Source organism: Mytilus trossulus, chromosome 6 (genome assembly GCF_036588685.1).
Source record: "Mytilus trossulus isolate FHL-02 chromosome 6, PNRI_Mtr1.1.1.hap1, whole genome shotgun sequence".
In the NCBI taxonomy this organism is placed as follows: Eukaryota; Metazoa; Mollusca; class Bivalvia; order Mytilida; family Mytilidae; genus Mytilus; species Mytilus trossulus.
In genome coordinates this window covers 49,403,246-49,420,317 of record NC_086378.1, presented here as the reverse complement: position 1 = coordinate 49,420,317, position 17,072 = coordinate 49,403,246, and the positions used below count along the sequence as shown (strand labels likewise).

Here is a 17,072-nt window from a genome sequence, read left to right as displayed (position 1 = left end):
TCAACATTTGTTTTTAGTTTATGGATTATCAATTATTTTAACAAAATTATGATAATCTCACATTTTGCTCTTTTAATGAAATCTATACTTAGTATTTACAGAATCTGGATAAAGAAGACTTAGATGGAGAGTTTTCTCTTATATCTATTAGAAAATGTTGCATCTTAATTGATGTTAGTTAAGTTATGACACTTTTGCTTGTGCCTGACTTAAAAAAAGGAACATAATCAAATGTTTTCTTTAATTATATCATTCTTAATTGTTATGTCATATCGGAAATTTGGAGTGGGTGGAATTTTTTCAAACAACAGTCCTTTCTACACCTAGGGCCATGTATAACTGCTGAACAATAGCTCTTAAGTCTATATGATATTTGGTATACCCTACAATTTGCTAACCATAGTCCACAAATTGTAAGAAACTATTTAAAAGAAACTTTTATAGAACTACATTTCCACACCAAGACATTTTAGAGTTTGACATACTAGAGTCACATAAAGTCCGCAAATTGTCAATTATAATCAAAAGGTGCTATGGCTCTGCATCATGGCAATTTAGAGCTTGACAGGCTAGTATCACACAGCAAATTTTGAAGACCCTGTGGTGACCTGTAGATGTATTCTATATTTATTTTGTTGAAATATATTCACATTTAATTAATTCATTATTACATGTAAAGTATTTTGGCATAAAAATAAAAACAAAATATAATCTTAAAACATATTGTTTATTATACTACTGTTACAGAAAATTCATCCACAAATTTAGTTAAATGTAAAAATACACACATTACATCAAGTCCCATTAGGTAGTGACCTACTTTAACATGTGACCTTCATTACATGTATAATATTTATACACAAAACTACACACGAGGATGAATCAACTGAGAATAATAATTAAAACAGCATAAATAAAATGTTAGTATAAAAACAAAAAGCAGATACAAATTAATTTGATGATATGTAAAAAATCGAGTAAATTTGATTGACAATAAATGATTGTGAAGTTTTTTGAGCAATTATGACAGTATTATATTTTTTTCAGATATATTGCAAAAATTTCTCTAAGTTTAAGTCTCAACTCCTAAAAATAGAAATTTACTTGCTAACTAAACTAAATCAAAATGTTAGGCTGTTACAAGTAATAATAATCCATTTCATTCAAAATTAATCAGAAAATGTTTCTTTCCAAAAAAAAATAATTTAACTACATTTTGATAAGCCAATTTAGATAAATTTTAATAGACTGATAAGAAAAAACTAAAATAATTCTTAAGCACACAAATATTTGTGGTAATATTAAAAAAAAACTTATTTTTATTTATTTCGATCCGAATAAATACTGAAATTACACAACTATTTCACAATGCAGTAGAAGCTATCTGGCGCCCTATTCAAACAATATATGGTGCATAGAAATTTTCATAGACATGTTTAAACCATAGTAAGCAATTCAATAAAAAATTGTTTGAATCTTATTTGAGTCTAAAAAGTTTCGACAATAAACTATAAAATCCACAAAATGTTTACTTCTAAACTTTTACCTCCTTCAGCTCATTAATGATGACCTTTGTTTTTTGTGACACTTGACCCGATTAGGAAGTTGACATGGTTGACCTATAGTTGTTAATGTCTGTGTCATTTTGGTCTCTTGTGGACAGTAGTCTCATTGGTAATCATATTGCATCCTCTTTTTTATATGGTAACTATTTCGGTTCCAGATTGGACAAAATAGCGATAAAGAGTATAAAAATATTATACATCAAAAGGCTAGCAGTAATTACCATAATATTTGACTAACCATATTAACCCCAAACACACTTTCAAACACCTAAAATTTAAAAAAAAAAACTAATGTTAAAACAAGGTTTAAAACTGCACACACACTCTTTCTATTACAAAAACATCAAACACATTCATGTAACAAAATCATACATCAAGAAAAATTCTCCTATACCTTAAAGGTATAAATGACAAAATATATAATAATACAATGTTAGAATGTATAAAAAATAAATGATTTTGAATGATCAACTCCAAAAATAGAATCATTAACATTTATAAATAGCCAATAAAATATTTACATCTCTAACAATTAAATATCACAAATGGTTCAAATAGGATTTCACAATCAAAAACCTGTATGCATAATTTTTCATCACCTTTTCATGAAAATCATAAACATGATTAAAAATTTATTATTAAAAATGCAAACAGACAGAGGATATTTGATATTGATACTGTACATGAAAAATTATATTTATTTTGGTGGTTTTTTTTTCAAATTGAAAATTCAGTCTGAGTCTTTTTTAAAACAAACTTGTACACTTTACTTTAGTTCTGTAAGTTTTGCATCAAGTAAAAAAATGTAAAATCTAGTTTAACCATTGAAAATATTCCAAGAGATTCATAATTAACGCGCATTAGTTAATTTTATAACTCTAGAAAAATAGTTATCTTCTGATGCCCAATGAAACTTTTCTCTATATTTGTAAATTATATTTAGCTAGTATAAAACTAATATTCAACACAAATTCTGACTAAAATCCTGATAATTGCATGGAATGTAAATGAAGGCTTGGAATGTATGGAATGTATGGTTATTGCAATGTTATTTTCCTCAGCACATGATTATCACAGCATATCTCTATCTAAGGCTTGTCATGGTTACAAATAATTTTGGGCTCTTCTCACACCCTCCTTTAAAAATTGTAAATATTTCTCTTCATTTGTATGTTCCCTGAAAATATACAAGAAAAGTATTTAAAAAATATTTTCAATGCATTCATTTTTATTTGTTCGTAAAAAAATTGATGGATTTTAATGGGTAAACATGAGCATGATGATCCAAAAATATGTAGGCCCTCTAAGCCATTCCCATAGAATGCACCACTGAATGAGTTTTCTTATGTTCATTTTGTAGTGCCATTCTGTCTTAATATCTTTAAACTGCATTGTATTAAATATTTTCTTATCTATTAAAACCTGTGTGTATAAACATTCAAAAACTACTGTCTTGTTTAAAGCTCTCTGTATAAAAATTCACAAACTAACATCTTGCTAAAAAATCAATCTAGTTAAAATCTAGCTGTATAAAACATTAACATACACACACTATTATCAATTATGTTATTTTACACATGTCATATAGGATATTTCTATCTGAACAATAACTACTAAAACCTTTATAAGATTAGAGATATAAAACCCTTTGACTTTACAATTTTTACTGTTCAACTTACGGTGGAATTTCTTCTCTTTTTTCCATCCTCTTTTCACGGAACAGTTCTGGACGTTGAGTTGTTACTTTCCTTGTAGGTATCAACCCTTCATCTCCGGAACTGTCAACCAATAATAAACAATGGATTATTCTTTCTCCTTTTATTATAGTGACAGCAATTATAATATACAATGTATATGAAAACTTTGTGCTTTTATCAAGAAAATAAAACACTTTTAATCCACACAATGAAAAACATTTCCAAGTTTCTGTTTCAAAATAAATACATTAAAATATCAATTACAACTTTTTCTCTCTCCAAAACTTGGACAGCACATGTGTTTTCAAGTGTGTCATATGAAGCTTACCATCCTAAGCTCTATTCCATTAAAATTGGAAATGTAAAAACTAAGTAAGGACTTCAGAAGTCCACAAAGAAATAATATATCTGCTCAATCCCAAGTCTTTCGGTCACTGAAAGATAGTTGTCCCATTGACATTCATACCACATCTTATTATTCTTATAAACTTGCTAAAATCTAATAACCACTTATACTTGTTAAAACATATAACTTCCCTCCTACCATCTCATTTGATTCACCCTCAAAACATTATTTTAATAAATAAATAACTTAAAAGCAAACTACATGAGTTGTCTCATTGTCACTCATACCACATCTTCTTATATTTATATACAAGTCTTGATTCTTATCATACTTACAATAGCTGCCAAAAAGAGTCTAACATTGATACGCTATATTCGCCCTCTGGTGAGTGCATGAAATCATTGGCATTGACCCTGTGTACGATTGTACCATTTTTTAGAGCCAGATACATCATAACAGGGAATTTATAATTCTGTAAGAAATGACTGGCTGTTTTACTGTACACTGGCTGATGAGGATCTTTTTCAAGTTCCTGTCAATCATAAATATTATTATGAATATTAATTATGTTTAATAAGTACATGTACGTCTAAACAAGTGACAACACAAGACAGATCCATTCAATGGATCACCAGTTAATATGATACACAGCTGAAAACACATACGAAATTCAGAATAACTCTAAATATATTTATACGAAATTCAGAATAACTCTAAATATATTTATACGAAATTCAGAATAACTCTAAATATATTTATTATGTTTTATATCATAAATAGTATATCTTATTATACTATTATACCAACGGTGCTGCAATTTAATACCTAATATGAATGGAAGTAAAAGAAAGCCATGTTGTATCTTGCGAGTTTATTTTGATATAAATATGAAAATTCTAAATGTAAATGAATTTATAGTGCGACACAATTTCTATATCTAAATTTTGCTTACATTTTTTCCATGCTACTCACATTACTTTTTAACCATAAGATGAGTGCTTGTGAACACTGAATCTTCAAGATAAAAATACATATTATAAATTGGAGTTATCTTTCTTTGTTCATAATTGTTACCTGCAAATCAGCAACAAGTGCCCAGTTACTGATATAGCTCTCTTTAAGAAGAGCTACAACGGGCGGACTCTCCAGGGAAGTATCCCTGAGTGTCCGCCCAGAACCTCAGCAACTCTGATCATCCAGTGCACCCCAAAGTAATATAGAGTGCACTAATTTGTCTTCCTCTTGTGCTCTTTCAAAGGAGTCGGTGAAGTTGAAGTATGGCACCTAAAAGCATAGAAAAATAAAATTAGGATATAAAGCTAATCATATCATCAAATTTTAGCTGTTGATAAATGTTGACATTTTTGAACCAATCAATATTTTCTTTTATGGATAATCTTTTTCCATTAAATTTTCTGATAAAAAGTATCAACATGAATGATCAATATCTTTATAATCATGCTAATTGTAAAATAAATGATTTTTTATAATAAAAAAGAACAGTGGCACCTGTCTTAAATGACAGTCAAAACCAGTAAAAATTAATTTGCCAACATTGAATTACCAATTGATGCTGTCGGAGTTCAAAAAAACATGACTGTTATTTCATAAATGACACGTTTCAAAGGGAATCCAGAACCTCAGATTGTCATAGTGTTTTACAGATTATCTGAAATCAGTTCACTGGTATAGTACGTAAGACTAAAAGATTGAAAGAGGTTAAGAACAGAAGAAGAAAAATAGTATTACCGGTTTCAATTTAAAACATGGATGTAGTAAAAAAATTATATATACCTCTTTAAATGGATACATTTTGATCTCTATCTTCCTTTTAACATCAAATTCTGGTATTTCGTTTGTCCATTTAATTCCTTTGACTGTCTTTTCCGAATCTGTTGTAGTGCTAATCATGTTCATCTCCATTTGTGGTAAGAATCCAATGTCTACCTGCATAGCAGCTGCTGTCTCTATATCATTTATCCATTCCATGTCTGAAATGGAAAAACAAAATAATTATGTATATATCTACTGAGTAATTGCAATTTCACATGTAAACCAGAAATAAATTTTAAACAGTAAGAACAACATGAAAATCATAAATAATGTACCAGGGGTCAAAAAAGACAAATCACTTTGAAATAAAGATAAAACAAGAATGTGTCCATAGTACACGGATGCCCCACTCGCACTATCATTTAACATGTTCACTGGACCGTGAAATTGGGGTCAATACTTTAATTTGGCATTAAAAATTAGAAAGATCATATCATAGTTAACATGTGTACTAAGTTTCAAGTTGATTGGACTTTAACTTCATCAAAAACTACCTTGACCAAAAACTTTAACCTGAGCTTCACACTATCTTTTTCTTTGTTCAGTGGACCATGAAATTAAGGTCAATACTTTAATTTGACATTAAAATTAGAAAGATCATATCATAGGGAACATGTGAACTAAGTTTCAAATTGATTGGACCTCAACTCCATCAAAAACTACCTCGACCAAAAACTTTAACCTGAAGCGGGACGAACGAACAGACGAACGAACGGACGAACAAACTGAGGCACAGACCAGAAAACATAATGCCCCTCTACTATCGTAGGTGGGGCATAAAAATCTTGGTTAACCATTTTGGATGGCCAACATACTTAAAACATGTTTAGAATCAATGCTTTAACAACCCTACAAAACCATGAACAGGAAGCATTTACTTTTTATGAAAGCAATAATGCTAAAATTAGGAAATTGATAGTTACAATGTAGATAAGGTCTTTTGTTCATTTTCTTGAAAAAATTGGATACACACTATTTTTTATTATAGTTGTCATGTTGTTACAAATGTAGTTATTGATGTTATATTCTATTATAATCAGTCAGGGGACTTACTGAAATAAGTGATTTTTAAATCACTTATTTGAGTAGTAAATTCCAGGTTTTGTCACTAATTGGGATTTTGTAGTTTTTTCAAAATTTTAAACACATAGGTTTAAATATTATCATAATTTAATTAGCAAAATTTAAAAACTAGAGGCTCTAAAGAGCCTGTGTCGCTCACCTTGGTCTATGTGCATATTAAACAAAGGACACAAATGGATTCATGACAAAATTGTATTTTGGTGATGGTGATGTGTTTGAAGTTCTTACTTTACTGAACGATTTTGCTTCTTACAATTATATCTATCATGAACTTTGCCCATTAGTAACAGAGAACTACATTTGGTAAAAATTTACATAAATTTACCAAATTAATGAAAATTGTTAAAAATTGACTATAAAGGGCAATAACTCCTTAAGGGGTCAATTGACCATTTAGGTCATGTTGACTTATTTATAGATCTTACTTTGCTGAACATTATTGCTGTTTACAGTTTATCGCTATCTATAATAGTATTCAAGATAACCAAAAACGGCAAAATTTCTTTAAAAATTACCAATTGGAGGGCAGCAACCCAACAACCAGTTGTCCAATTCATCTGAAAAATTCAGGGCAGATAGATATTGACTTGATTAACAATTTAACTTCTTGTCAGATTTGCTCTAGATGCTTTGGTTTCATAGTTATAAGCAAAAAACTGCATTTTACCCCTATGTTCTATTTTTAGCCGTGGCGGCCATCTTGGTTGAATGGCCAAGTCATCGGACACATTTTTCAAACTAGATACCCCAAAGATGATTGTGGCCTAGTAGTTTCAGTGGAGATTTTGTTAAAGATTACTTAGATTTATGAAAAATGGTTAAAGATTGACTATAAAGGGCAATAACTCCTAAAGGGGTCAACTGACCATTTTGGTCATGTTGACTTATTTGTAGATCTTACTTTGCTGAACATTTTTGCTGTTTACAATTTATCTCTATCTATAATAATATTCAAGATAATAACCAAAAACAGCAAAATTTCCTCAAAATTACCAATTCAGGGGCAGCAACCCAACAACCGATTGACCGATTCATCTGAAAATTTCAGGGCAGATAGTTCTTGACCTGATAAACATTTTTATCCCATGTCAGATTTCCTCAAAATGCTTTGGTTTTTGAGTTATAAGCCAAAAACTGCATTTTACCCCTATGTTCTATTTTTAGCCGTGGCGGCCATCTTGGTTGGTTGACCGGGTCACGCCACACATTTTTTAAACTAGATACCCCAATGATGATTGTGGCCAAGTTTGGTTTGATTTGGCCCAGTAGTTTCAGAGGAGAAGATCTTTGTAAAAGTTAACGACGACGGACGACGACGGACAACGGACGCCAAGTGATGAGAAAAGCTCACTTGGCCCTGATTGCTTCTTTTAAGTAGCAAGGTTTAGCCTTTGATCCTACCATTTAGCTAAAAAAATCTATTTTTGTTGAAAAATGCTATAATAATGGCTTTACATAATGAACTAATACTTTCTTAAAAGATTTTTCCCAGGAGTGGGAATATTTTTCCTGTGAAGTTCAAGGTTTCATCTTTCAGATTATGTAATAAAATTCTACTGTTAGCGATGAAAATTTCACTGTTTGGGGGTGTTGAAATTAGTGGGGGTTATTTAAAGAATGATACTTAAAGAAGTGATTTTTGGGAAGGAAATTGAGGTCTGATACTTAAACAATTGATTTTTATGTCATTATCCTAGATTCAGTACAAGGTCATCACCTGAAATGACCTGGTCATCCTAGACAACACAGATGTTAGTTCTGATAAGTTTAGAAACACAATTAGTCCCCGGATCATTAGTATTCTACATTTAAAGCTACAAGAAAATTAAATCACTTCTTCTAGTGATTAATTTGTACTACTTAAATAGATGATTATTAAAGAAAGACAACTCTAAACCTTTATGGAAATAATGTTACTTGAATCAGTGATTTAGAAAATCACTTATTTCAGTAAGTCCCCTGACTGATAATTGTAATTAAAAATAACTTAAAGAAAAATATGTGATAGCTCTCCACCAATTAAAATGATTGAATCCTTAATATGAAATGTTGATGTAATATATCATAGTTAATGCAGTTTTAAGTCCTTATTTCTAATATAAAATGTAAAGTTGGTTTCCTAAGAGGTTGCCAATAGTATCGAAGTACTCACCCACATTCAGTTTTTTATCTGTAGGGACATACATATGGAAGTATATGATTTTCTTGTAATTCCTTGAGATGATGAGGTTTCCTGTAAACTGTGCTGGTGTAAACCACATGGGATTGTTTGGTGGTTCACTTAATTGGAACTCAGCATGTAATCTAAAGCACAAAAATATACAATTTACATCTAACCAACTCAGTATTACAGTAGTTTAGTCACTCATCTAACAAAAATTCTTAAGATACTTGCAAGTCATGAATATTTCAGTCAGGGATGGGCACGATTACTGACAAATGTAATCGATTAATAATCGATTACATGAAGGATTTTTGTGCAATCGATTAATAATCGATTACTCAAATTTTAGTATGTAATCGATTACAATCAATTACTTTACCAAAAGTAATTACATTACTTTTCGATTACTGTCAATTACATACTTCAACATTTCAACAAAAAATAACATAAGGAAAACACAATTATATTGCTCAACATTTGGAAAGTGGAAATAAAGATCTTTACAAAATGCATCATTCAAAGCATTGTTTCTAAATTATAAGTTAATAGCTGGTTTTTTTTAAATCAAATCTCTTGATGAAGAGTAGAAATATTTAAAAAATCTTGAAATTTTGACTTTCAACATAAATGTAACATGTCATCGCATTGCAATAATGACTTATTCATAACTAATTGTTTTTTCAAAAATTAAGCTTTCTTACTGACATCTGAAATAGGTTATTATTCATCAAACTATTATACTAAAGTAATCGAAAAGTAATCGATGATTACATCCAAATTTTTGCTGTAATCGATTAAATTACGATTACATGTAATCGAAAATGTCTTCGATTACAGATTACTGTCGATTACTTGAAAGAATGTAATCAATTACAATCGATTACGATTACAGATTACGATTACCCCATCCCTGATTTCAGTATTACATAACAATCAATTTTTGTCATAAGATTTGTTGGTGAAAAAATCAAATTGAATGAAAAAGAATATTGCCCTTGTCTCCAAATCTTATCTTAATTATTGTATTTGGTATATTTTTCAGGAATGTTTGGTCCTCAGTACTCTTCGACTTCATATCTCATTTGACTTTTAAAAAAAAATCATTCGAGTGTCCCTGAATTTTTTTTTATTCCAGTGTCATTGATTAGTCTTTGGAAGACAAAACGTGTGTCTGGCGCAAAAACAACCTTTCAACCCTAGTATTGATCAGGAGTTTATTTAAAATCTACTTGTGTGAATAACTTTTTGTTTAGCTTGTGGAAACACATACCTGAAACTTATATCCAGATATTCCTTGTTGTATGCTCGTACACTTGCCACGCCCCCTTGTGGTGGAAATCTGGACCTTAAAAATGGACGAGGATGGAACATGGAAAGAAGTTGGTGTATCACAACTAATTCATCCTCAACTCTAGGAGGCAGCCATTTATTACTGGACCTATGACTTGGAATGTCTGGCAGGCTGGTACTATTTATGTTCCAAATTTGATAAACTTTTCCTGGTTCCTCGATAAAGGAGTTATTTGGAGGTAGAAATCCTTTGAACTGTGTCACTCCAAAGTCTTTCGTCTCTTTGTTGGGTGTTTTCCAATCTTGAAGGCCTTTTAATGAATCAATCTGTTCTGACTGAAATAATTTACATACAATGCAAATAACATGAGAGAAATTTCATATCAGGGGTTAGCAACAGTTTAATAAGATCACAAGGGCACTAACATAAAAGTAGATATACAGCAAACATTCAACGACAAATAATTTGTTGTTTAAATAGCCTGACTTAGTACATGCTTCAAACAAATTAGGTTTAGTTTAACCCTTCTTAATATAAATGCTTCATATATATACTGATCATGCTGATAGAATATATAATGTACACTACTTATAAAAAAGAAGATGTGGTATGATTGCAAATGAGACAACTATCTACAAAAGACCAAAATGACACAAACATTAACAATTATAGGTCACCGTATGGCCTTCAACAATGAGCAAAGCCCATACTGCATATTGTCAGCTATTAAAGGCCCCGATAAGACAATGTAAAACAATTCAAGTGAGAAAACAAACGGCCTCATTTATGTAAAAAAGTGAACGAAAAACAAATATGTAACATATAAACAATGGTCGGGTTGTTGTCCCTTTGACACATTCCCCATTTTCTTTCTCTATTTTATTACTACTTGGTACTAGTATTCAAAATATTATACTGTGGATTAGTTATTATTCGTGGGATACCAATTTTCGTGGCTTTCGTGGGTACTGGCGAAACACGAAATTAAATGTTCAACGAATAACCAATTTTCTATAGGCTGGTATGTAGATTTCGGCAAAACCATGAAATTAAATATCCACGAACTTGCAAGTTTTCCATAATCCACGAAAATTGGTACCCACGAAAATAAATGAATCCACAGTACTTCTTTTATAATTTCTGTATGTTCTTTGATAATTAAAATTTTTTATTTTGAAATAAATGACAAAACTAAACATGAAAAATTATAGATTAAAAATAATTTATAACGGTAAAAGTATCCTCTTGCTTTCATGAGTTAGTTCATGTGCACAATGTGAGACAACATGTGTCAATCATATTGCATAAGTACATGATGTATAAGTATAACACCTTTCACAAATTTCAAAGCTTTTCTAGTCATGCTAGTGTTTCATGCTTTTGTTCATAAATATTAAAAAATGAATAGCAGAAATAGTTTGAGATTATTTTTATACATTGATACTGACTTGTATAACATATAAACATATTGATTGTTAGCTCTTATAGTAAGAATAATCAGGGTTCTCACTAAGGCGAGTCAATGAGTCCTGGATGCTTCAAAATCTGTCTGGACTCACCATTTTCAAAACTGGTGAGTCCACAGATGCATCAAGATTGAAATATTTTGTATAAACTGAACACAGTTAAAAACAAATATCATTTTATAGCAAAAGTGTACAAGTGATCTGAATTTAATGTCATTTAATTGCTCTGTTAGGAAATAGAGCCTAAAATATTACATTATATTGCACTAAAATATTTTCATCATGGCTAAAAAACAGTTACAAATGTATACTGACATGTTGACTTGTATAAAATATAAACATTGATTGTTAGCTATTATAGTAAGAATAAATAATGACAAACACTTGTATTTATCATTGACTAATAACAAGCCATAATCATGATAATAGCGAGAGACATATAATACATGTCTCTGTAATAGCCAAGGCTAAAAAACATATGTGTAGCAATAGGGCTATTTGTACATTGTACTTAAAAGTCCCTACAAACATGACAAACCCTGAAACATCAGAAAACAAGAATGTGTTCTCAGTACACAAATGCCCCACTCGCATTATCATTTTCTATTTTCAGTGGACCGTGAAATTGGGGTAAAGATCATATCATAGGAAACATGTGTACTAAGTTTGAAGTTGATTGGACTTCAACTTCATCAAAAACTACCTTGACCAAAAACTTTAACCTGAGGCGGGACAGACGGACGGATGCACAGACCAGAATACAAAATGCCCCTATACTGTCGTAGGTGGGGCATAAAAATCTAAATTTCTAGTATAAAATGACATACTGGATCACTGAGGTTGGTATTCATGGTTTCCAGCAGTAGAGGTTGGAAGTAGGCCTGCATTGTAATGGTCTGCTCATCTTTACCTACAGTATAATCTGCCTTGTACTGAAGATCTGTTGTTACCTACAAAATAAATCATAATAAAATTGTTACTTTTTTTTGTAGTAATGTCTACTTCTCATGCTTCTGATTGTGATTTGTGTATAATAAGCCTAATAACAACCAAGACTGTTTTCAATCGAAATTTAAATCAAATTGTTGAGACATCAATCCCGTAAATTATACGAGTTATCATTGATGGTTATATTATTTCCCCCTTTTAACGTCCTGTTCCTTTATATGTTATTATTAGAAACACAATTTTAAGTATAAGGCCAACATATCGTATTTATAAAATATGTATATGCATTGTGAATAAAGTTATTTTCCTTTTGATACAACTTTCCCCGTCGGAGCCTCTACATCAATTCACACCTGTCAATCATTTCTCGCAAGAAAAACTTTTTGGTCAGACAGATCACTCGTGCTTTCTATTTTGACATATTTCCCGTTAATCTCTTTGAAAGTCAAACAATTGGTTTCTTTAAATACAATATTTATAACGCCGTGATCATATTTCGATTCCTATTTTTTATTTAACAAAAAATTGTTGACAATCGAGATATTGCCTTTCTATATTTTTATGAAAATCGCCGGTGCTTTTATTATAAATATATTTTACGAATCGATACACGAAAATCAAAATTTAACCTTATATAGTTTATTGAATAAATGCACATTTATACCCCAATGGGGTTGAAGGCTAATCGTACTATTCATGATCAGCTGTCTTCACTTTTTCGTCGTACTTCTAGGGTCATTCTATAGCTCGCGCAGTCCGTAAAAATTTTAAAATCGATGGATGTTGTCCGAAGTTTAAAGGAGTTCTCCAAAGTAGAATATTTAAATGGGAATCCGGGAAATGACTGATAAAAATAAAACAAAAAATAGTTAAAGAAGACTAAATCTTGTTTTGATTTTGATTTTACATGTATGTAAATCGATTAAATTTCTATTCTGGTCAATCGATCAAGAGCCTCAAAACTAACGCACAATACTGTCAATCATTCCACATCAAATTTAATCATGAATGGATTTTCCCACAGTCGTTCAAGTAAGGTCACCTGTGTTTACTGTTACGACATTTCCCGCCATAAAAGAATCTCGTGCAGTGGACAAAATCGATCTTTAACATCTTTTATTAGCATTCAATAATATTGTGAGTGGAGTCAAGTTAAAGTTCAACCACGTGCACACGCTGTTGATCACTAATATGTGTATCATGGAATTATCTTTTCACGGCAAATTTTTCTTAACAAATTGCCGTTAAAAATATATAATATACAAGTTTCCTTTTTTACATGGATTGTGCGTAAATTAATATTACGCAATTAATTTAAGTTCGGGATTTCGGGATTAACACTTTCGGGATCTGGAATTCTTTTTTTCGCGATGTCGGGATTTTGATTTATTTAAATTCAGGACCTTGGGACTTCGTGTTTTTAAGCCCGGGATTTCGAGATCCGGACCCTATTTACCCCCTACCCCCAAATGCAGATCAATTATATAAATTTAGCATAATGAACAAACACGGAAATAATTAAAATAAATTTATGTCCGGGAAGAATCAATATCTTCTTCTAGTGTTATTATTTGCGTTATATTTTATTGATACATCTCCAACTTTGAAGTTTCGGACAATAAATTGTTTTATACAGTAAAAAGTATAAACTACAAACAATCAGCAAGCTACTAAATAATATACAAGTATTGCTCACTGTAATTATTTTTTATATCTCGGAACTGACCCAACACAGACTGAATATTAAATACATATTATAGAAATATTTTGCATAATGGATTTACGAGTAAAACAAAAATAACCGTAAGCTTCCAGAAATAGAATACATGTAAAAATATTTATGTTTGAAATTTTATGCAAACAAATAAGAAACAGATACACAAAAAAACAAAAAATAAACAACAAAGAACATAGAAAACAAAAATAATTTTGAGTAACAAATTAAAAAATAAATAGCAGTTGAAATATAAAAACCATTATTAAAAAAATAGGCTATTTTTATTAAAACAAAGTTTTCTCCAGTACTTCACCTGTAAAAATATTTTATGTCAAAAACGATGTAATCAATAAAGTGACTGAGAGGTTAAAATTACAGGTAACCTGATTCTGAAATCAGTGAACCGTAATTCTAGCAGCACGGATTAAGATGAAAGGACAAATATATTGCCAATCACACCTGGATTTGTTGATTAATGACCATACTACCTACCATAAAAATGTCCGATTATTCATATCCGACTAGACGGATTAAGACATCCATAAAAATAAGTCCCTACCCGTACTGTATCTATCATTTGTGCTGTATTTAGACCCCTCTACAACGAAATTTGTTTTCGTTAATGGCAGTCAGCAGGGTTTAAGAACATCAGTTGTTCAACCTGTTAGTCCAATGTGTTTTGTTAAAATATACTGTTTCACCTTATTTGGTCTTTTTTGAAAATTTGTACATGTATGTGCTGTATTTAGACCCCTAAACAACGAAATTTGTTGTACATGCACACGTACATTGACATATAAAAATTGCAACTTTTATCCAACACAATCATAGGTTTGAATGTTGTTTTCAATTTAGACCTGTTTATTATATTATACATTTTTGTACATGTATTATTTATTAATTAACATGGAGGTTATATATCAACTATTTCTATTTTCACTTTTAAGAATTAATAATAACTGAGTTTTACTGTGTATTGTTGTGTGTTTCTTTAGCCTGCAGAAATCTCTTTCTTTCTTCCAGTTTCGTTTGTCATGAGACTTTTAGTAAAATATATTAATAATACATGTACATGTATCAGTCTTGTATACAATCTAGGACAATGTAGGAAGTCCAGCACAATAACAATTTTTAAAACAATTTTTCCAAAATAAAAAACACTACCTGATGATAGGATTTCTTTGTTTACATGTACATTGAAAATGGCTTTATAACTTAAATGACATCACAGTTAAAACATGTAAAACATCAGGACCAAAAACGGAAAAGTCATGGTATTTCAGTTTCTTTTTTAACAGACTAATTGACTTAGAAGTTTATATGATTTAATTAAATAGAATACATGTAATTCATACTGAATTACTCCCCTTTCATCAGTAATGCTAGTCCAACTAATTATAAAATTGAGAAAGGAAATGGGGAACGTGTCAAAGGGACAACAACCCGACCATAGAGTAGACAACAGCCAAAGGCCACCAATGGGTCTCCCATGTAGCGAGAAAATCCTGTAACTGTAGGCGTCCTTCAGCAGGCCCCTTTAAAAATATGTATATTAGTATGTACAGTGATAATGGACGTCATACTAAACTCCAAATAGTTGTAGACTTAAATTTTAAAGGCTATCATATTTTTCTTCTTTGAAGCCTTACATCAACAAAAATATAGTAGCCTTTCCAGACACCAGACATCATAGTTATTAGGACTAAGGTTATACACCTTATTGATATACTTGACCAACCAAAGATCTGTCCTGCTTGAACTTTTGACTTTTAAGTCTTTAGATATTTTATATTATGATGTCATATTTTTTCGGGAAACTGTGTGAAAATGTCTGATGTCGAGTTATTGGTTATGGAAGACAAATAGCGATAAGGTGTATGCCTGCCTCATAGTCTATTTAATTTTTTTTTTTATTATTGTGTATATTTCATATTAAATAACATACATTTATACCACTTGCTATGAGAGTATGATACAGAGTTTCATATTCATCAAGAGACAGCTTCAGATCCCTGTCACGGTCATATTTCTTGAAAAATTCCCATCCTTCATCTCCAACAGCAGAAAATGTCATGTTTGGTAACATTTGACCTGGTAAGAAGTATGTTTTGTAAATTTTGTCTCCGACAAACCCACCAAGGGCTACAAATAGGATGCCAATGACAGCTGTTCCAATGTAAACAACCCATTTTGGAATAGCAAATATAATTCTGTTTGGAGGAACAACAAGGACTTCCTGGTAATAGGGTTGTGGCTGCCATTGTTGTTGTTGGGTTTGTTGTTCTATCGCCTCGGATGTAGCTGGTGGACTTTCTATAGTTTGATCAACTACTTCCTGATTAGTTCCATTACTCTCCTCGGAATTGAGCTGACTTTGACCATCGTTGTTTTCTGTTTTACTCTGGCTTCTTGTCTTTCTCCTTCTCACTTCGTTTTCTCCTGTACCGCCTTTGTCCGGCGGAGAAGGCATTTCGAAATGAAGGCAACTGCGTCAGGTCACGTAGACCTTCGTTGTTGAACTTAGATACGCCAAAATCCGGATGTATCGAATTTCAGAATTTTACTTCCGCCTAATAAAAAACAAAAAATGTGTGTCACTTCCGTAAACGGCTTCTAAAAAGAAAAGAAAAATAAAAGTAGTAAAATCTATTCAACATTGTGTTACGTTTGGTATAATCGAATACTAATACAGACTATTTGAAAATTATAATTAAAGCCAATTACAACTCAATTTCTGAATTTAACATTCATCTTTTACGTTTTGACCTGATTTATCATATTTAGCCGTGTGCATGGTGCATTTAACCTGTTTAAGAGTTGTTGTTTGTTTTTATACATGTATGTACAAAAAAGGCAGGGAGATAATACACGTCTCTTTAATAAATTGCTGAGGATAAACCTTTCAGAAGACACAAAAAACACAACTGCTTGGAATATGTATCTAGATCATGATATTGTTGTC

At 30.9% G+C, this 17,072-nt stretch overlaps 1 pseudogene; it reads right to left on the bottom strand.

Annotated features, from left to right (window-relative positions):
* Positions 1–708: 708 nt before the first annotated feature.
* Positions 709–16,668, bottom strand: LOC134721468 (selenoprotein N-like; annotated as a pseudogene).
* Between the last annotated feature and the right edge of the window lie 404 nt (positions 16,669–17,072).